Source organism: Camellia sinensis, chromosome 2, assembly GCF_055761805.1.
Source record: "Camellia sinensis isolate YWXY chromosome 2, ASM5576180v1, whole genome shotgun sequence".
NCBI classification, from domain to species: Eukaryota; Viridiplantae; Streptophyta; class Magnoliopsida; order Ericales; family Theaceae; genus Camellia; species Camellia sinensis.
In genome coordinates this window covers 225487815-225510028 of record NC_138962.1, presented here as the reverse complement: position 1 = coordinate 225510028, position 22214 = coordinate 225487815, and the positions used below count along the sequence as shown (strand labels likewise).

Below are 22214 nucleotides of genomic sequence, written 5' to 3'. Positions count from 1 at the left end.
ATAAAAAAAAATATTTAAAAGTTCACAACCTTTTAAATAAATTTTATTTAAAATCTAGACCCAACACTGAATTTAAACTACTCAGAAAATAACACATATCACCCAAGATTTCATAAAAAATTATGACAATATGATGTCATAAAAACTCATTCCAAATTAATTGAAAATGCTAAAATTAATACGCTCACGTAAACCAAATCAATAATATGATAAATAAATATTAATAGAGACAACACAATGTTTATCATTTCTCATTAAGTTTTAATATCTATAAACTGAAAGAGTTTATAAAAAAGAAAGATAATATCATAACTAGTCACAAAAATCAGAAACCGATTTTGTCTGAATTGGAAAGGACATGAAATGGTGGAGACAAGTATAGAAAACGGTTCTGTTCGAACAATAATCAAAATACATAAATTTGAAAATGGTTCCCATACAATCGCACTCTTTCAACAATGAAAGCCTTTGAACAATTGTTTGTTAAAACCAAACCCTTAATCTCCAGAGAATATTCACAACAAAATAATTTAATGCAATCTGAAACTGAGTCAACAACACACTATATATGAATAAACAAATTTGTATTTTATAGTACTGTTAACAAATATCAAACAAAGAGAGTACACAAATTGACATATACTTTGTAAACCACAAAAATCAAAATCTGTACTCCACATATTTGAATATATATGCATATCATAGAGAATAAACTTTTATTCTATATAATAAATTTATACAAATGAGACCTGAAATAAATTATGTATTAACCAAATTAATTTTGTAGACAATTTTCTTCATCGACACCGTGATAGTTCACAAGAGCAGACTTGTTTGTTTGGCCCAAGAAACAAACTGACGACCAATATTAATTACTAGGAAAATGATTGGTGGCCCTAAAAAAATTGCCCCTAATACCCCTAATTTCCAATTTTGGAAACTGTTTTTTTTTTTCTTTCTTTTTTCCTTTTTTTTTTTTTTTTTTTTACCTAAAATGTTAGATATTTTTTGTAAGTCACAAAGTTAATGAAGAGTTACATCTATTCAACCAAAGTCAAGTTTCCATAAATGCCATCAAGAAATTGATCTGAATATACTATATGCAACAAAAATAAAAAATAAAAATACATCCAATTAAAATATAGGTACGCAGTTTGATAAAATGCTCAAATTGGACTTAATAGATTCAAAAAAAAAAAAAAACAAATCTTTAATTTAATAAAAAGAAAATTGTATAATATAACTCCACATAGTAAATACCCAAACACTTCCAACAATTATTGTAAAACCAGTGTAGTGCAAAAGATAAAGAAGTAACAGAATTCTACAGAAACACAATTCTGGGTAAACAAAACAGTAAACAAAACTAGGAGCTTTACTGGAAATAGAGGACACATTATGCAGGAAAATCATATGTAAAAAAATTAATTTTTAACCGAAAAATACTAAATCTATATCACAAAATCTGTACACAGTAGATTAATCATATACACAGTAAAATAACAATACACAAAAATAAATCAAAATACCAAATATAAAATCTGTATTTAACTAGAACAGGGAAAAAGATAGAAAAATAATTCTATATAAAATAGAATTACTACGGAATTTTGTCTTAAGATTGTTGGAATAATCTCTTATGTGTACGGTATGAAACACGTAATCATTGTATCAAATATATTACCAAATTATATATAAATATTTACATATATATATATATATATATATAAGTTGAACCAACGTAAATTATTTAGATAAAACCAAACCAAACTTTATACAAAAAACCAGAAATACTTACAATTATAGAAACTTAAAAACAAATTGTAAAATCTGGAAACAAAACCAAATGTGATCAAGGCTTGTGTTGGAAACAATTTTCTTAAGACAAATTCGTCCCCCCCTATGGTGTTCACGAGTTTTTATCGAATGTTCGTCTCCTAGGATACAACGATCGAACCTTGCAGAAACAGCATTACCACAGCAAGTCGCAAAATTCTTTTACAGAAAAGACGGAGTGTAGAAGGAAAGAAACACAAGATGAATTCAATATTTAACGAATGTAATGGGAGTCTTATTATATAGATAAATTGGTGGCTCTTTGAAAGGTCATGGTGATTTTTCAATGAAAAGACATGTCTCTTTTCTATGAAGAGACACAACTTTTCCATGGAATAGGTGCAAAGAACATATATGATTGTTTTTTCAAATAGATTTGAATTTTGAATCAAATTTGGTTCAATTTTGATCCAAAAGTATAACAAATAAATTTAATTTTAAATTAAATAAATTTTGTCTTGAAACCATACTCAAATGGTGCACTTTAGAGTCAATTTCTCATTCACTTATTAATGGTTTCCAAACCATTTTTCAAACAGATAAGAGTAAAATATACATTTTGTTAAAGAAGAAATTATCATTCTAGGTGTTTTTTAAAAAATTATTACACATTAGTGAAAAAATTTATGATATTAATTATTAATATTTATCACATTTTTGTAATTATTTTTCACTCGCACCACTGAAGTGTAATTCCCCCTATTATATAAGAGATAATAATATTATTTTTCACGCATAACTGATTGGGTATTTCAAATTTCGCACACGAATTCCTACTTTTAAACTAAACTATTTTAGTAATACAATTTTATACTTTATTATAAACTTGGCAGTTTTGCCCTACATACCACTATACTATACTCTATCCAATCAATACTCTCTCAAATCATTTATACTAAAATCTGGTTCAAACAAATACAATTGGGTCAAAAAATTTTGCCATCCCTACGCATATGACAAATTGATGATTGTTGTTAAGTGATAAAGTATCAAATGAAATTAAACAATATGACATTATAATATAATTATACCAAATTTATAAGACTTGTAGTTTTTCAAATCTTGAAGGAGATTAGTATAATTTATCATCAAAAAAAAGTTATAAAAATGCACAAAATGCAGTGCAAGTAGCATTTAAGGTTATAAGGTAAATAAATCAAATTTACATACATTTTAAAACATGTTAATTTACCTCATATATATTATAATTAAAATTCAACTTGGTTCATAATCAATGAAAAAGATGAGTTTGAACACTTTTTTCATACTTCTAAATTTTTTAAGTCAAATTTAACCAAGTAACCATTCAACTTGTTTGCATTTCTATTAGAAGCATTCGTGTTTGATACGATTCACATTCTACTTAAATGAGTGCGGTGTTGAATACTATATATTGTGTACTTTTTTTCTTCTCTTTTTTTTGATGTATTTGTAGTATCACTGGGGATTTAGATCTGCTTGAGATATGAAACTTTAGAAAGTGTGAATAATTGCTAAAACATGTGACCAAAATAGAGACCATAAGTCCTAACAAACATGCTTTAGCTTTAAGCTTCCTTTGCCCATACCTCACCCACCATTCACAATTCCTCCGTGTTTCCCCCTTTCCACTTCATTTGGACTTTCTGGTTTATATATATATATACATATATATTTATATATATATATATATTTTTTTTTTTTTGAGACTAGAGTGGTATACATGGAGAATTTAGTCAAAATTCTTCCATTAAGCTCTTATTTGATAAAAATGACAGTTCAATTTATTTTGTTTTATAAATTCCTTAAGGAGAAAATAATTAATTAAGGACAAAATAAAATATTTTTTTTCTTAGATAATATTGCCAGGGTAATATGTTATTGTGAGACAGAATAACATGTTTCTTTACTGTTTATATCAATTTTGACGGTAATTTTTTTTTTCTTTAAAGAATTTCATAGTCAACATAGATCTTATTTGATAGATCTTGACGAGAGGATTCTAAAAATACTAATTTTATTAAAAATCGACATTTACATCAAAAGTTATATTATTTTAAAATTTCATATTTTGATAATAGTTATATGTGTTGGACTTTTCAAGAAATTTTTTTTTTACTTGTCCTTAATGCATTAAAATTTTATTATAAAAGAATTTTGACCAAATTCTCCTTAAAAAAAAAAAAACATAAAAACATGAAAATTATTAGAAATTCTCAAAAGTAGTATTTGGCATGTTTACCTGATAATCTCAACTAATAAAAAATAACAACACGGACTAAGTAAATTATTTTTTATTTTTTAATAACTTAACAAAGACAAGCCAACATAATTAATTTAGAATATTATATAAATAACGTAGTTTCGAGACTAAATTATCTAAAAGATGGTATGGCATGTGATATTGGTGGATCTTAAAGTACGTGGTGAGAGAGGCAAAGCAGATCATGTGGTAGGCAAAGTCAAAACTCACATTCCACTGTATCTACATCACACTTTGATGTGTGACCTATGGAATATTACCAAACTAATAATGAAAAATAAAAAATGAGACCCTACAATTTTGCATTATGGTCGAAATGGGAAACATAATTAATGAGTGTACATAAATAAATATATGTAATCATGTATGGCATGCATGAATTCAGTTCAAATGGTCAACACCATTATTTTCCAATTAAAAATAATTAAAATTATTTGACAACTGATTGATATACTAATGCAACTTGGGCAGGCTCAACCTAAACAACATGAACCCACCCCGAATTTTTTTAGGACTTGGATAATATATTTTCAAATTCGGTAAGGGTTTAGGCAAAAATTCGAAAGCCCAAATTAAATTTGGACGAGTTTGGACAAAGATATCAACTAACCCGAACAATCCAAAACCCGAATTATACATTTATAGATATATAAAAATATTAAATATGCATATAAATTATCAGTCATTACATGATATTAAAGTAATTTAAATTATTAAATCATATTGAATATACATTATATATACAAATAACATAAAATCTTACTCTTTTTTTTTCACTCATAAATTGTAAAGACTACTATAGTGACATCTCTCTTATATTATATAAATTATTTGTTTTGATGGTATTAATGATTTTCTATAAGAAAAAATATATAAATGGAGTCAAATTTTAATAATTTAATAATAATGTGGCTGCAACCAAAAAAAAAATTTGAAATTCATTTACAATTTGGCCAATTCGAGTTCAACTGGGGTTGGACTTGGACAGACAACCTCGGGTTACAATTCAAGTCTGGACAAGTCTCAGTACAATTTGAACTGGACTTGGACAACTTCTTAACCCAACCGAATCCGGTCAAGTTGCACCCCTAAATTGGGAATGAACTAAAAAATGGGGTTTGGTGGGCTCGTTCCATCAGGAATCAAGCATTTCATTAATGTTGTGTTTGCTTGGGCATACATGATGTTAGAATTAGATTAATAACCTAACAAAATACATAATTTAAAATTTAGCTAAGAAAATTAAGATTCTGATTACCATCCATTGGACATAGGATTCCCTCATATCCTATTGAATCCCAACAGAGGGGGTGGGATATCAAATGAAAAATTAAGAAGAGGTTCATACTAATTAGATAAATTACAAAACTAATATAATTTTATCAAACCCTCCTCACAATCCTGAGACAATCCAAACATGAAGTAAGATACATAATTCAAAGGGATTCATAATCTTAGAACTAAGAATGCTAATCCCATCCATCAGCTACAAAAGAGAACTTCAAGAAATGATCATATAAAAAATAAAACAAACAAAAGAATTAGTGAAAAAAATTCATGAATCCCTTTCGTAAAAATAAGTTTAAAAAATTTTGCCTTTCATTTTCTTTTCTTTTCATATATTCCTTCCCAAATTCTAAACATAACTTAAAAGAAAAAAAATTATTGTAAAAAAAAAAGAAGGATTAAGCAAAAAACCGTATAAAATTTTGGATTTTGTGTTGTTGAAGTGTCTAGTGGAGGGGCTGTGAAAGTTTTAAACATAATGGCCTCGTTTGGGAAGGGAAGTGGCTATTTTAGTAGGCTATTTTAGTTTTTAGCTATTTTAATAGGTTAAAATTTTTGTATTTAGGAAGATGATTAAATTTTTTTATGGTTAGATGTGATGTGTGTGAGAGAAAAAGTAAAATGATTATGGGTTTGATGTGATATTTTGTCTTATTAATTATTTTAGCCTATTTTATCTTTTTATAAATTTTAACCTAAACTAGACTATTTTTTTTCTTGTCAAACACCCCCAATAATATGTTCGAAAGAGTAGTGTTGTTGAAGCAAATATCTGGCTCACATGCTCAAGAAAATGTCAGCATTTCATGTGTGACTCTGAAAAGTGAATATTAACATTTGAAAAGTTATTCACCCAAAAAAGACTCTGAAAAGTGAAAATTAACAATCAACAAATAAAAGTCAACACACATTTCTTCAGAAAAATCATTACAGAAGTATTGACTTTCACAATCATCCACTACGCCAAAATTAAGTTTTAACAGCGATTTTTTATCGCCGTTAAAGGATGTAAAATCATCGTTAAAGCCTTTAACAGTGGTAATTTAGAACTGCCGTTTATACTCGTGTCGGAAAAGGTACAACTATCGTAAAAGGATAATTTACCGTTGTTAAAAGTCGACCAAAAACGACAATAATATAGGACCAAAAACAGCGATTCTTTACCGCCGTAAATAGGTTCAAATTTTTAAAAAAATAATTCTCTCTTTTTGCACCCCCAAGCCTCGAACCCATGACCTTTAATCCATGCACACCAACCACTACACCACAACCACTCTATATGAAATATATTCCCTAAATAAATATTTAAACATTACTTTTGCTTTATTGTAAATGGTCATATTCAACCTCTGGCCGCGCGTGGTCACCACACGCCGGAGTTCCGCCGGCAAAGACCGCCGTCATTAACGGCGGTAATTAGAGGGCTTTAGCGGCGGTTTCGTTACCGCCGTTAAAAAAGGGCTTTAGTGGCAGTTTTTTTAACGACGGTTTCATTACTGCCGTTAAAGATACTTTAGCGGCGGTTTTTTAAACGGCGGTAACAAAACCGCCGTTAAAGATACATTAACGGCGGTATTAACGGCGGTTTCGTTACCGCCGTTAATAGTATCTTTAACGGCGGTAACGAAAACTGCCGTTAAAAAAACCGCCGGTAATGCCCTGTTTTGGCGTAGTGATCCAGAGAAACATTTGAGCAGAGGACCCATAAATGGTTTGCTTGATTCTCATAACAATTGAGACAGTTTCCCATGCCCAACTTTGGTCAATCCTGATGGCTTCTTCCTAAGGCATCAACCCATAACTCTGTGGAACCACAGTATAACTCTAGTATTTGTCCATGTTCAAATTATTTAAAGTTCAAAAATAATAATCTAAGATTGAAAGAGCTATTAGTGTTTGTGTTTGGTGCAAGTGTAGTGCATGCACGGATGCAAGTCTTAACTATGTTCGGTGCAAGGACAAAGCATGTGGGGTTGTGCACACTTGTCACATACACCTGTGCAAACACAAGTAACACTTGTAAGTTGTACCCAATAAAAACTTGCAGCAATGCTGGAAGGGGCTGTGGGGTTGTGACAGAGGGATTGGAGGGGTTTGGGGGGTTTTGGTGGTTATGGTTTAGGCCGATTTGGTTGTTCAGTGTGGTGGGAAGAGGTTGGGGCAGAGAGGAGGGTGGGGGAGGGCCTAGGGTTGTGGGGAGTGGTTGATGGCTGCAAGAGCTGGTGGCCAGAGTTGCATAAAAAGAAGAGGGAAGATAGGAGAAGAAAGAAGATCAGGCATTTTCATAAATTGAAAGAGTGATTTCCACCTCTTTGTTATTAGTTTTCTAACTTCCATTTCAATTATAATTTATAAAAATAAAATAAAATAAAATAAAACTCATTAATTTGTAAATTTATACCCCAAATGCCACTGAAGTTATTATCCCTAAAAATAATAATCTAATATTGTGTTTTGTTTAAGGGATTAGGCTATGGGATTGATTATGCATTTTAACCAATCCTTGAATCTATGTTTGTATACAAAAGTAAACCTCACAATACCTACAGATTGTATATCCCCAATATTGAGAATCTCATAGGGAAGACGTGTACAAAATGGAGAGATTAAGAGAGATCTAGGGGATTAAAATGTCAAGGTACTCTCAAATTATGGTTATTACACCATGTAGTCTATATTCAGTGATTCAAAATAAACAAGGACCAAGATGTGATTTTACAAATCCCCTTCCTAATTTAGGACATTTCAAACGTGTGACAAGATACATAATCCCAGGGATATTAAGCTTTGTCTGTCCAGGAAGAGATTACTAAAATTGTGAATACAGCCATTAAAATTGTGATATTAAAAATTTTAAATAATAATAAAAAAATTGTTAGAAGAGAAATAAGAGTGGAAAGTTGTATCATACCTCATATAATAGTAAGACATGAACTCAGGCATCCCACTCAATAAAAAAGTGTCTCTCAACTACTAGACTACGGGACCTGTAAATTTAACAATTTCCATTCATAGTCTTGTATAAGCCACACCTGCCACATGCTTCAGTGAAATCACTCTTATGCAGTGAATGAGGTTAGAACTTTGGTTTGGTAAACAGGAAATGAATTCACATTGAAAATGGAATCACCATTTATCAATTTGAAAGAATGGTTATTCCATTGGTAGGCCAAGGAATAACCATTTCGTTCCTGCCTAAAACATTCTAGCGAGCCAAACAGTAAAAGGGTGAGAAAGATGAACCTTGAACTGGGTATTGAATTCTAACCATGCAAAAAGCAGATTGGCAGAACCTCATAGTATGGCCTCAAGTTTAATATATCTCTGCAGGAAAACTTTAGAAAACAAAAAAAATAGGAAGTCTCTTAACTGAGCTTTGCAAAGAGGAGGGCTGTTGAAACAAGTTCTATCCTTGAATGCATGCTTTAACTGAGAGCAAGCTCTATCCATGAATGTTTCTCCTTACTATGTTAGTAATGCACATAAATTTGCTCCACCCAACGAAAATAGATACCAAATATCATTTTTTTTTTTAATAAAAATAAACAAAAAACTGCAAACTCACATTACCAAACAGACTCTGAACTTAACTTTGCAAGGAGGAGGGTAGTTGAAACAAGCTTTATCCTTGAATGCAGGCCTTCACTGAAAGCCTGCTTACTGTGTTAGCAATGCACACCAATCAACTGGTCTACAAATTCCCTTGACCACGTCAGCTTCAACATTTCCTATATATAACAATTTCTTGAAATGTGCCCCTTACCACAATTGTTGCAGCATATGGCCTTGTTCTTCCATTCCCAAACACAACCCCCCCCCCCCCCCCCCCCCCGGCGTTAACAAGGGTATCAAGAACTTTGCTCCGACTAGTTCTGAGACATACAGTGCCTCAGTCCCACAAATACCAGATAATTACCAGGCACAGGCCCTAGGGTTGGTCCAAGAGGGTCAAGCTCTTCATGGGATTCAAACTCGTAATCTACTCTTCCCAAGGCACCAATCCAGGCTCAATTTGCAAATCGACTAACCCCTTGCGATTAGATTATTATGGCCTCCCTTGTCTCTCCAATCTCTCTTCTTTGGTCCAAGATTATGAAGATCTTGTGGCTACCATTGGTTCGCAGCCCTTTCAAAAATGGTGTTGTGTACATCATACCCGTACCCAGACACTGCTTTATCGACAGCCTCATGCACTGGGTTGCCATTTTCTTTAATCTTATGAAGCTCTTGAACTTGCTGAAGAATGGATATCCCATTAACCATCCGAAATTGAATATATTTGTCAACTTTGAGATCGCTTCATTCCCAAATTTTCATCATAAGCTAATTTGAGCTCCTCCCAAATTGCTTTTGCACTCTTAGTTCTCTTCAAGTATTGATCAAATATATGATCAGACAGAAGGTTCAAGATACAGTGAGGACAAATGCACTCATCGTCTACTGACTTTTGACAGCAGCTTTTGCTTGAGAAGTTTCTCTAAAACTTGCTTTTGGGCTTTTGCCAATGCTCAGGCATGCTAAGTAAACACATATAAGCAATCTTCAATTGCTTCAAAAATAAAGTCTATCTGGTGCACCCAAGAATGGTAAATTTTTCCATCAAGACGGATGGTCTTAACTGGAATGAGTCCTTGAGGGGCAAAAGCAGTCGCGGAATTAGACCTTTCTGCTTCAGTTTGTTTTGTCTCCATATAAATGATTTATTGAGCAACAGCGGTTACTGAATTTCACACATCTGCCTCACTTTGCTCTTCAGATCTACAATGCATTAATTCGACAATTGAAATCAGTCATCAACGGATAAGAAAACCATTAAAAACCTTTATTTGAACCAGCTTGATTTTCTTACACAACAACTTTCAGTGCCTAGTTTAGTAGGTTGAGTTTAAAAGCAGCACATCATTTTAACACCAAGTGCCAACGCGCTAATCAGTGATTGACACAATCACAGATTATATACATAATACTAAAAACAAAAAGATTCTATGTACTTTAATTTCTATATTCAACACTCCCCCTCAAACTGGTGTGACGATATTCAACGATCGCAGCTTGACAATGGATGACAGGAAGAAGCCAGAAAAAACTCAACAGTTAGTCCAAATAAATTCTACCGAACAAATCTGGTAGTCCACTAAATAAAAAAGGCCAAAAAGTGCTTAATACATCAGCACCACACCCTAGAAAGGGGGGGGGGGGGGGGAAAAAAGGACTGAACTGTCCTAGAAACACCCTGGTCAGTAGCCAACAAGACCCTTGTCGACATCAGATGCCAAAGCTAATGTCGAGAGATAGTTTATGGTCGTGCCGGATCGTTGTAAAAATTGGTCAGAACTAATGTCGAGATAGTTTAAGGTCATGCTGAACCATTATAGGAACTGATCGGAATCAACGTCGAGACACTTTACGGGGTCATGCCGAACCGTTATAGGAACTAACCGGAATCAATGTTGGGACAGTTTAAGGGATCAGGCCGGTCCGTTGTAGGAACTAACCAGAATTAATGTCGGGACAGTTTAAGGGGTCATGTTGAACCGTTGTGGAGACTAACCGCAATCAATGTCGAGATAGTTTAAAAGAGTCATGCCAGACCGATGTAGAGAATTGAATGTTGAACCAGTAAGCGTGAGACACACATAACTTATCACGTGCTACTGAACGATGATAGCAACAGATGACTGAGTGCGCCAAGAGGCGGCTTATTAGAAAGTGTGCTAGGGGGAGGGGCTTAGGTGGTGCGCCAAGGGGACTTGGATTGTGCGCGAGAGGGGGCGACTTGGGTTGTGCGCTAGATGGGGCCCCTTAGGTGGTTCACATGGTATATCACCGTGCTCACTATGATATAGGTATAATACCCTCTCTCAAACTCAAATAGAAATAAACTGGTGAATAGAGGAAGAGATCACCATGAAGTGAAACTAAAAGAAAATATGGCAATGGAGATCCGGTGGACAGCCAAGGCAAGGCTGATGCCTGCCGGTGAAGTAAAATTACTAGGTACTTAAACTAACTCTGATACCAAAAAAGAATGAAAAAAATTATTTGGCTTACCCATGAATGGAGTAGAGGCCATATATATATAATAGATTCATGATATAATTTAGGAAATCATACAAATAAGGAAACGATATAAATAAAGAAACAATATTAAATCAGTGATTGGCACAATCACAGATTATATACATAATACTAAAATAATAAGATTATATGTACTCTAATTTCTATATTCAATAGATCTCGCCTAATCTTCAATTCCATCTTCGTAGTGGCAGCTTCTATATCAGGCACACTTTCCCTGAAGGCTGAAAATTGTTCAGTATGCAAGCTAATTCCTGATCACATTGTAGACTGAGCATGATGAATACCAAAGCGATGAAAACAAAATAACCATAATAATACAGATTAACAGTGAAGAAATCAAACAGTATGTCTGAGTAATGTATGTTGCAACGTGCAACCAAATATAGTATTGTGCCCTATGACTTATTTTCTCAAATTGGGCATGAATGGGACCACACCAACTCATAACATGTTCAGTGTTGAGACTGAATCAATCTTATCAGACAAGTGGACAGAATTTTGAGAAGGAGTACAGAAAACGAGTATGTTTTCCATCCAAGGCTTTTGATCAAAGAAGACACAATATCTATGTTGTCTAGTAAAACATAACCTACACTCACTTGTGGAGCCGTCTTCACTATGAGAGATAAATGATTACCAAAAAAAGAACTGAGAGTTTGAATACCCAAACCCGAACCACTTGCACATCCACCACCTCACACCCAAATGACACACTTTCTCACCCAATCTTTTGGCTTGATACTTGCACATTACGCCGCACTTGCTTTCACTCTCATGTACCCATGTATTCAACCATTCCTTTGAGCTTCTCACATTCATTAGAAACACCCCCCTTATATGGACATAGCAAAGATGAAAGGTCAAGATACAATGAGTGTAAAACAAGAAGGTACATGAACAAGTAATAAAAGGTACATAACTCTCCAATAGACACCTTGAGACTTCAAAGCACTCACTTGAGAATTCAATCCATCCACATTGCAAATTTGAACCTTCCCAATGGGTAGTAAATCTCTAATTTGCACCAAAACATCCTGAAAAAAAAAAAAACAAATAAAAGGCTTCACTAGCAGTAGCACCAAGAAGCAAAACTACAAGTATAACATAAGATCAGAAAAGATTGAAATGGGTTTAAAGCAGGGCTTTTCTTCTTTCTTCTATGTTGTAGATGTTTATATATCACACTCCAAACAACAAAAGAAATTAGGCCTAACCAGGGCTCTAGTCCTCAATACTTCTCACTTCAACTCAACTACGTAGATTTCTCAGGGTTCATTGCCCATTTCTCTATTTCAATACCACATAAGTGCCAAAATAATAAAGAGAAAAATTCACGAAAATTGGAAATGGGTAAATTGAATGCAAATCAGTAGAGTACAAGCGAGGGTGTCGGGAGCACATTTTTTACTTGCACCGGCCACACACACTCGATTAATTTACAACTAGTTCCACTTTCTATAGAAATCTCACAGGGTTCATCGCCCATTTCTCTTTTCAGTAACTACATAGTACTACTAAATAATAAAGAGAAAATATCACAAAAATGGGAAATGCAAAAATTAATTGCCAATCAGTGGAGTGCAAATGAGCATCAACACAATTCTTTCTGACTTGCACTCCATTAATTTGCAAATAATTTCCTCATCTTTTACTCATCAATTACCTAATAATAAAAGAAAACAAATGTTTTGTAGTCCAAAGGGGGAAAAAAGGAAAAAAGAATAAACAAATGCCATAAACATTAACAGTGAGCTAGGGTTCGTTTGGTTTCCGAGAAAATATAGGAATCCAAGACATCAACCATTTTTTTCAATCGAAAAATCATATAACACAGTAACACTACAAGAAGACAAATACTCAGCTACTCCGAGACTAACTATAACTGCAAACGCTTTGCATTTACAAAACATAATCAACAGAAAACACCGAAACCACAAATTTTCTCTTCTACACTCAATTTTTTTTCCCCAGCTACCGAACATAGCAAAAAAAATAAGAATAGTAATTCTCTTAACTTTTCTCGGCAACCAAACATAGCATAAACAGGGCTCGGACCTTTGTTATCACTGTTTCTTCGATCCAAAAGAAAAAAAAATACAGAGAAAGCAAAAAAAGGGAGGTTCCACCGAGACTTGAACTCGGGTTACTGGATTCAGAGTCCAATGTCCTAACCACTAGACCATGGAACCACGTTGGTGCCAAATATCTCATCATAATTTATTTTTATCATTAAAACATCCCCAAAAATGTTGCCCAAACTTGCTTTTTTTTTTTTGTGGGCCAAGGCTCAATGCTACTTCTGGCCCAACCCATATGGCAAAACTTTCAGCTTAAACCTTGCCTAATCAGCGAACGGCAAGCACAAAATGGGATATAAATATCTCACAAAAAGTGGGACTCACGTGATTTTTTTAGGTTTTTGTTTTGTTTTTATTTTTCATATTTTCTATTGGGCTCACGAGCTGGTAGGTAAGCTCGTAAGTCGGTTTAACATTCGGGGTAGATTTTAAATGCCAAGTTTTAAGTTTAATTTAAATCTCATTCAGGTTCAAGTTATCTCACTCAGAGATACAAACTTAAAGCCTCTTTTGAAAACAAAGAAATAATAAAACTAAAAATAATTTGGAATATAAAATAAATAAATAAAATATTAATCATTTATATGATTTTTAAAAATTCGTTTAAAATCAATTTTTGCAAAATAAAACAAAACAAATCAAAATCTTCCAGGCAAGGCAACAGAGGCCCATTGGGCCGCGGGCTCAGAGTTTGGGCTCGAGAAGAAAACGAAGACGTTCGGCTTGGTTTGCAGTGGCACGTGAGACACGCATTACTTTTTTGCCCTTTATTTTATTCTCTCTCTTTTTTTTTTTTTTTTGGGTGAATAAATTTTATTCTTACTTGTTTTGTAAGTCCTTGTCAAGGGTGTGACGTCACTAGGATGATGTCACTGATAATAATTGAGAAAAACATATCACTAAATTTTAAAAAATAATTATAAATTCATGATTAATTTTATATATTTTAATAATTAAAGTCATTATTTTTTTTTATAAATCTATAATTATATTAAAATGATACTATTGATTTGTAAATTTCCCTAATAATTATATCCCCCTCGAAATTGTACCATCAGATACTTAAACCAAAAGGATAGTGAGAGGGTGATTTATGATCTGGAGTTGGGCCGAGATATCGACCGAGCAGGTTGAAAGCCCAGCAGTGCATTGGGCCGAGATGATCGACTGTTCGCCCAGAGAAGAGCTGCCAGAACTTGGGCCGGGCAGAGTTCGGGCTGTGTGTGCCACCCCGGACCGGACAGAAACTGCTCGGCAAGGCAGTGCTCGGTCGGACCAGGATGCTCGGTCCGAGGATGGCCGAAGCCAGATAGGCCGAGTGACCGGCGCCCGGGAAGGCGCGGACATCCGAAGAAGTTGTCTGACCGGCAGAAAGGCCGACCCCAGGAGGCACCTCGGGCTAGGCTTTGCCGAGATGCCGCCTAGCCCGGTCCTCCTCAGTCTTGGCCAGTGAAGTGCTAGGGTATGGAGCACGGCATGGCACAACAACGGATAGGGCAGCTCGGCTGCCGAGCTCCAGCTGTGATGACAGGCAGTTGAGGTTAGGTGATGAATGACATGGTTTATGCTGACAGATGGGATAACAGAGCCAGTGTCAGGAGATGACTGAGAGTGGATATGGGGCTCAGAAGGTATATAAGCATGTCTGCGCCTCCCATACGGAACACACGAACACTTTGTAAGGAATTCTTACACTCAAACACTCTCTCCCTTCTCTCTATCCATCATAAGGTGTGTGCTAACTTGATCGTCGGAGGGTTTTTCCGGCTACACACCGCCGGGTAGCTCACCGTTACTTGCTCGCAGGTGATCGGACATCGACGGAACTCGGAAGAAAGGAGTACGGGCTTGCCGGAATATTTGCTCCCCGTACAATTGGCGCCGTCTGTGGGAATCTTGACAGACAAAACCTTGTCTTTCAGGTTCATCTGATCGCCGTCCATGGCGAACAACGACGAGTTTCCGTTGTCCGCCATCGACGGAGCCACCCCGGAGTATACCCGAAGGAGAGAGGGACCTCCTGTTGTCCACCCAATGGCTGACTTGGGAACGCCCACTGGCGGACAGTCAGGAGACGCGCGGGACAAGCGCGGACGAAGTCATGGACATTCACGGAGTCCAGACGGTCACCGGCGGAGGAGAGACTCGCACGCCAGGCGACTGGAAAGCAAGTTGAGGGATCAAGATGCTGTCATTCGGCGAATGGCGGCGGAGATGGAAGACCTCAAGCGGCATGTCAAAGGGAAGGGTGTAGTTGGAGTGGGAGACCACAGTGAGCGCACCCCATCCCGCCGTTCAGGCGGTTAGAGTCAGCGACGTACTCAGTCCATATCTATTACCAGAAGTTACCAGGTTGGTGATTCCGACGCGTATGCAGAGAAGTCTAGCGCGCAAGACAGCACCTACCGGCCCTCGCGTCCAGTGACGACATCGAGGTACTCTTACTCCGCTCATTTGGAGGATTTGCGGGCGGTCTTGAAGGAGCGGGCTCGCCGGCGCGAAGCCCAGAGGATACCGGCGTTCCAGCGGTTATCCTACGGGGTTCACGCCAGCGAGGAGGTCGGAATGCCTCCACCCTGCCAGGCAGCGCCACTCCTAGTGGATTCAGATTTGGCCAGGTTAAGTGCCACCCCTTTTTTCCTGGAAATAGAGACAACACCACTTCCGGTAGGCTTCCACCAGCCTAAGTTCACACTCTACGACGGAAAAACCGATCCTTACATGCATGTGAGCCACTTCCGACAGGTTATGGCCGGACATAGGCGAAATGACGGACTTATGTGCCTGATCTTCCCGTTAAGTTTAGGTGAGCTGGGCTTGAAGTGGTTCGAGAGGTTGCCGGAAGGGAGCATACAACAGTGGCATCAGTTGGCCGAAGCCTTTGTGACGCGCTTCAAAACCAACACAAAAACACCAAAGGAAGTCGATCATTTACTTAGTGTCAGGATGGAACCGAGCGACACTCTCAAGGTGTACAACTCCAGGAACTGGGATACCTTCAATGAGATCCTAGATTGCCCAGTCAAACTGGCAATCACCCAATATAAGCGCGGTCTCCCGCTCGGACATAGGCTGAGGGATTCGCTTACAATGAGCCAGCAGACATCCATGTGGCACCTAATGCAACGCATCAATGAGCACATCCGAGTAGAGGACGATGCAGCGACGTCCACCGCGGAGACAACCTCGATAGCCACGGGCAAGTGGGCGACTGGGTTTTAAGGAAGGTCATGGGCAACGCACTAGTGCCGGGTGAAGGCAAGCTAGGGGCAAACTAGGAAGAGCCTTACAAGATAACCGGGCAAGGGGGCATACCACTTAGAAGATTTGGATGGCAAAGGCGTACCCCGGCCATGGAATGCGGCCTTATGTAATTTTTTGAGGGACTTGTTTCCCCTACACTTCTGAATGCAAATACTCTTTTTGTCAATATAATAGAAGTGAATTACTTTTGCTGAAGAGCTTTGTTGTGTCCGAAATAATAGTGGATGAGGGGCCTACTCTCCTGTTCCAGCCAAGATGATTTACTCCGGCTGAAGAGTTGATGATTTGCTCAACTGCAAGGTTCCAGCCGAGATGATTTACTCCGGCTGAAGAGTTGATGATTTGTTCAACTCCGAGGTTCCAGCCGAGATGTTTTACTCCGGCTGGCGGGTTGATGATTTGTTCAACTGCGAGGTTCCAGCCGAGATGTTTTACTCTGGCTGACGGGTTGATGATTTGCTCAACTCCGAGGGTCCAGCTGAGATGATTTACTCCGGCTGAAGAGTTGATGATTTGCTCAACTGCAAGGTTCCAGCCGAGATGATTTACTCGGGCTGAAGAGTTGATGATTTGTTCAACTCCGAGGTTCCAGCCGAGATGTTTTACTCTGGCTGGCGAGTTGATGATTTGTTCAACTCCGAGGTTCTAGCCGAGATGTTTTACTCCGGCTGGTGAGTTGATGATTTGTTCAACTGCGAGGTTCCAGCCGAGATGTTTTACTCTGGCTGATGGGTTGATGATTTGCTTAACTCCGAGGATCCAGCCGAGATGATTTACTCCGGCTGAAGAGTTGATGATTTGCTCAATTGCGAGGTTCCAGCCAAGATGTTTTACGCTAGCTGGCGAGTTGATGATTTGCTCAACTGCGAGGTTCCAGCCGAGATGTTTTACTCTGGCTGGCGAGTTGATGATTTGTTTAACTCCGAAGTTTCAGCCGAGCTAATGTTGCTCGCCAAGAAAGAAGGAAGTCGCGAAGCGGACCTTGCTCGCCTTCTTTGGAGTTCCTTGGCCGAGCTGATCTTGTCCGCCAAGAAGGAAATCGCGAAGCGGACCTTGCTCCCCTTCTTTGGAGTTCCTTGGCCGAGCTGATCTTGTCCGCCAAGAAGGAAGTCGCGGAGCGGACTTAGCTCGCCTTCTTTGGAGTTCTTTGGCCGAGCTAATCTTGTTCGCCAAGAAAGAAGTCGCGGAGCGGACCTTGCTCGCCTTCTTTGGAGTTCCTTGGCCGAGCTGATCTTGTCCGCCAAGAAGGAAGTCGCGGAGCGGACCTAGCTCGCCTTCTTTGGAGTTCCTTGGCCGAGCTGATCTTGTCCGCCAAGAAGGAAGTCGCGGAGCGGACCTTGCTCCCCTTCTTTGGAGTTCCTTGGCCGAGCTGATCTTGTCCGCCAAGAAGGAAGTCGCGGAGCGGACTTAGCTCGCCTTCTTTGGAGTTCCTTGGCCGAGCTGATCTTGTCCGCCAAGAAGGAAGTCGCGGAGCGGACCTAGCTCGCCTTCTTTGGAGTTCCTTGGCCGAGCTGATCTTGTCCGCCAAGAAGGAAGTCGCGGAGCGGACCTTGCTCCCCTTCTTTGGAGTTCCTTGGCCGAGCTGATCTTGTCCGCCAAGAAGGAAGTCGCGGAGCGGACCTTGCTCGCCTTCTTTGGAGTTCCTTGGCCGAGCTGATCTTGTCCGCCAAGAAGGAAGTCGCGGAGCGGACCTTGCTCCCCTTCTTTGGAGTTCCTTGGCCGAGCTGATCTTGTCCGCCAAGAAGGAAGTCGCGGAGCGGACCTTGCTCCCCTTCTTTGGAGTTCCTTGGCCGAGCTGATCTTGTCCGCCAAGAAGGAAGTCGCGGAGCGGACCTTGCTCCCCTTCTTTGGAGTTCCTTGGCCGAGCTGATCTTGTCCGCCAAGAAGGAAGTCGGGGAGCGGACCTTACTCGCCGACCTTGGAAGTTCCTTGCCGAGCAGTTGTTGCTCGCCAAGAAGCAAGTCGCGGAGTGGACCTTGCTCGCCGACCTTGGAAGTTCCTTGACCGAGCTGATGTTGCTCGCCAAGAAGGAAGTCGCGGAGCGGACCTTGCTCGCTGACCTTGGAAGTTCCTTGCCGAGCTGTTGTTGCTCGCCAAGAAGGAAGTCGCGGAGCGGACCTTGCTCGCCTTCCTCGGAGTTCCTTGACCGAGCTGATGTTGCTCGCCAAGAAGCACGTCGCGGAGCGGACCTTGCTCGCCGACCTTGGAAGTTCCTTGACCGAGCTGTTGTTGCTCACCAAGAAGCAAGTCGCGGAGCGGACCTTGCTCGCCGACCTTGGAAGTTCCTTGACCGAGCTGATGTTGCTCGCCAAGAAGGAAGTCGTGGAGCGGACCTTGCTCGCTTTCTTAGTGCAGTCACCATTTTGCATATTGAGGACCGAGGAAGTATTACCCCGGTCAGGATAGGTAATCCCAGTCACGCTTCAGCGAACGGAATTAAGGGGCAATTGAGAGGGTGATTTATGATCTGGAGTTGGGCCGAGATATCGACCGAGCAGGTTGAAAGCCAAGCAGTGCATTGGGCCGAGATGATCGACTGTTCGCCCAGAGAAGGGCTGCCAGAACTTGGGCCGGGCAGAGTTTGGGTTGTGTGTGCCACCCCGGACCGGACAGAAACTGCTCGGCAAGGCAATGCTCGGTCGGACCAGGATGCTCGGTCCGAGGATGGCCGAAGCCAGATAGGCCGAGTGACCGGCGCCCGGGAAGGCGCGGACATCCGAAGAAGTTGTCTGACCGGCAGAAAGGCCGACCCCAGGAGGCACCTCGGGCTAGGCTTTGCCGAGATGCCGCCTAGCCCGGTCCTCCTCAGTCTTGGCCAGTGGAGGCACCTCGGGCTAGGCTTTGCCGAGATGCCGCCTAGCCCGGTCCTCCTCAGTCTTGGCCAGTGAAGTGCTGGGGTATGGAGCACGGCATGGCACAACAACGGATAGGGCAGCTCGGCTGCCGAGCTCCAGCTGTGATGACAAGCAGTTGAGGTTAGGTGATGAATGGCATGGTTTATGCTGACAGATGGGATAGCAGAGCCACATGTCAGGAGATGACTGGGAGTGGATATGGGGCTCAAAAGGTATATAAGCATGTCTGCGCCCCCCATACGGAACACACGAACACTTTGTAAGGAATTCTTACACTCAAACACTCTCTCCCTTCTCTCTATCCATCCTAAGGTGTGTGCTAACTTGATCGTCGGAGGGTTTTTCCGGCCACACACTGCCGGGTAGCTCACCGTTACTTGCTCGCAGGTGATCGGACATCGACGGAGCTCGGAAGAAAGGAGTACGGGCTTGCCGGAATATTTGCTCCCCGTACAGATAGTATGGGTTCGTTTGGAGAGTGAGTTGGCTTTTTTGACTTTTTAATTTTTTTAACTATTTTAAACTGAGGTTAAAAAATCTCGTTTGGAAAGGATTTTTGACTTTTTTGACTTTTGTGAAAGAAAGAATATAATGATTATGGGTTGGAGAAATGTTTTGTTTTTTGTGATTAAAAAATTTATTTTATTTTTTGTAACTATTTTATCTAAAAAAAACCCAAGTTTGGCTTTCCAAACGAAGCCTATATGGTTTTTATCAAATTATCATGTGAAATCCTAAAAAAAAATAAGTGGGGAATATGGGGAAGACATTATTAGATGCTGTTGTGCACCGTTTTAATGGGTGATACGGTTAGAAGATTATTTTATTTTATTTTGTGTGTGAGAGAAGGATTAATTTTAATTTTATTTTATAAATTATCATTATTTTTTATTTTATCTTTAAATCATTATCTATTTAGTTTCTAAATTTTCTAATTGTAAGGGTAAAAATATAATTTTATGATTTAAACAATTATATAACCAAAAACCTAACTTCTTATCTTCTTACTCATATTATACTAGGTAACTTAACTTACATCATATGACCAAATATCAATCCTTCTCTATACAATAAATTATTGCATGGGTCAGGAAGACCACATGTCTATGTATCTATTTAATGAGATCATATTATTTTTTCATAATTCCCTTGCTTTTAGTGCTATGTAATTTTTAAGTCCCCTTCTATTGGTTTGGCATACTGCCAATGTAAAATTCATAGAATACATGATAATTACTCATTCTTATACACTCCTAGTTTAAAAACCGTGAATAAATTATTTTTTTAAAAAAATTGTATGATTTAAGTTGTTTAAATTTTAAAATAAATTTTTTTAGCCATGAAATTAGGTTTTAACAATTGCTTGTGTGAATGATTGTCTCCAATTGGAGTATATAAGTTGAAATTATTAACTTTTAAAATTAATAATTCAATAACAAAATAGAAAAAATAATGATAATTTAGGAAATAAAAAGTGAAATTAACCCTTTTTGTGTGACAAAAAATACTTGCTACAGCAATAGAAGTGACAATTGATAAACCAATGCCCTAAACTCTCACTCTTTGCGTTAATTGGCTGTCAAAAGTGAATAACTCCCTGACTAGAATGGTTAGTTGGGAGACTCGCTGTGTTTGGTTGGGAGATTTGGAGAGGGATTTGGAAAGAGAAAGAGAAAAGATGTGTGAAACTATGTGAAATATAGGCATGATTTATTCACATTTCACCTATCTTTTCCATTTCTCTTTTCAAATCCCTTCCCAAATCCCCCAACCAAACACAGCATTAGAATGACTATATCGCATATATCATATTCTTAGAATTAATTAAATTATTTGTTCTTACGGGCAGTCACTAGTTACCACTTTACCTTATTGTTCCACTCGGACAAGATAGTATCCCACATTTATGACTTTTTTTTCAATAAATGATAAAGCACAACCTCATACTAATGTGGCCTTCGCTTCATTTAGCATGAAAGTTTGGGTTGAATTTGGATTATTTTTGTTAAAAAAAAGATAAAATAAATTTTTTAATTTAATAAGACAAAAAATAACATTCAAATCATAATCATTCTATTTTTCTTTTATAAAAGTCAAAAAAATTAAAAAACTCATTCCAAACTAAATTTTTTAGCCTTAAGTTAAAATAATCAAAAAATTAAAAAACCAACTCACATCCTAAATGAAGGCCTTATTATTAACTTGGTCCACTTATTGCTCGGATTTGACTATTTGACTTAAGGGTTGTTTGGGGTGTCCTAAATAAGTGTACTTTTTGACTTTTTATGAAATATGGGTTAGGTTTGAAATGATGTGATAGAGAGATGATGTTACTTAAATAAGATGATGTAACTTAAATAGAATAGTGACTTTTTGACTTTTTAAATTTTTTTAAAGATGTCAAACTTGACCTTAATATCACGTTGCACATATATTCAAATTTTTTTATCTAAACACACTAAAATATGTCTTGTTCAACCGTCGTCTTATTTGTTTGGCTGCCCTGCAACGTAATTGTTCAAGACTTACCTCCCACATTAATGTAAAGAATATTTTTGCATTTATTTATGA

At 38.0% G+C, this 22214-nt stretch overlaps 1 long non-coding RNA gene and 1 other non-coding gene across 2 annotated transcripts; both read right to left on the bottom strand.

Moving 5' to 3' along the window:
• Positions 1-5401: 5401 nt before the first annotated feature.
• On the bottom strand, positions 5402-13635 carry LOC145820685 (uncharacterized). Its single transcript, XR_014362707.1, has 2 exons — positions 11607-13635; positions 5402-10123 (listed from the first exon to the last, which is right to left on the bottom strand). It is a non-coding gene; the product is annotated as an uncharacterized LOC145820685 (long non-coding RNA).
• On the bottom strand, positions 13564-13635 carry TRNAQ-CUG (transfer RNA glutamine (anticodon CUG)). The gene has a single exon. It is a non-coding gene; the product is annotated as a tRNA-Gln (tRNA).
• Positions 13636-22214: the final 8579 nt, after the last annotated feature.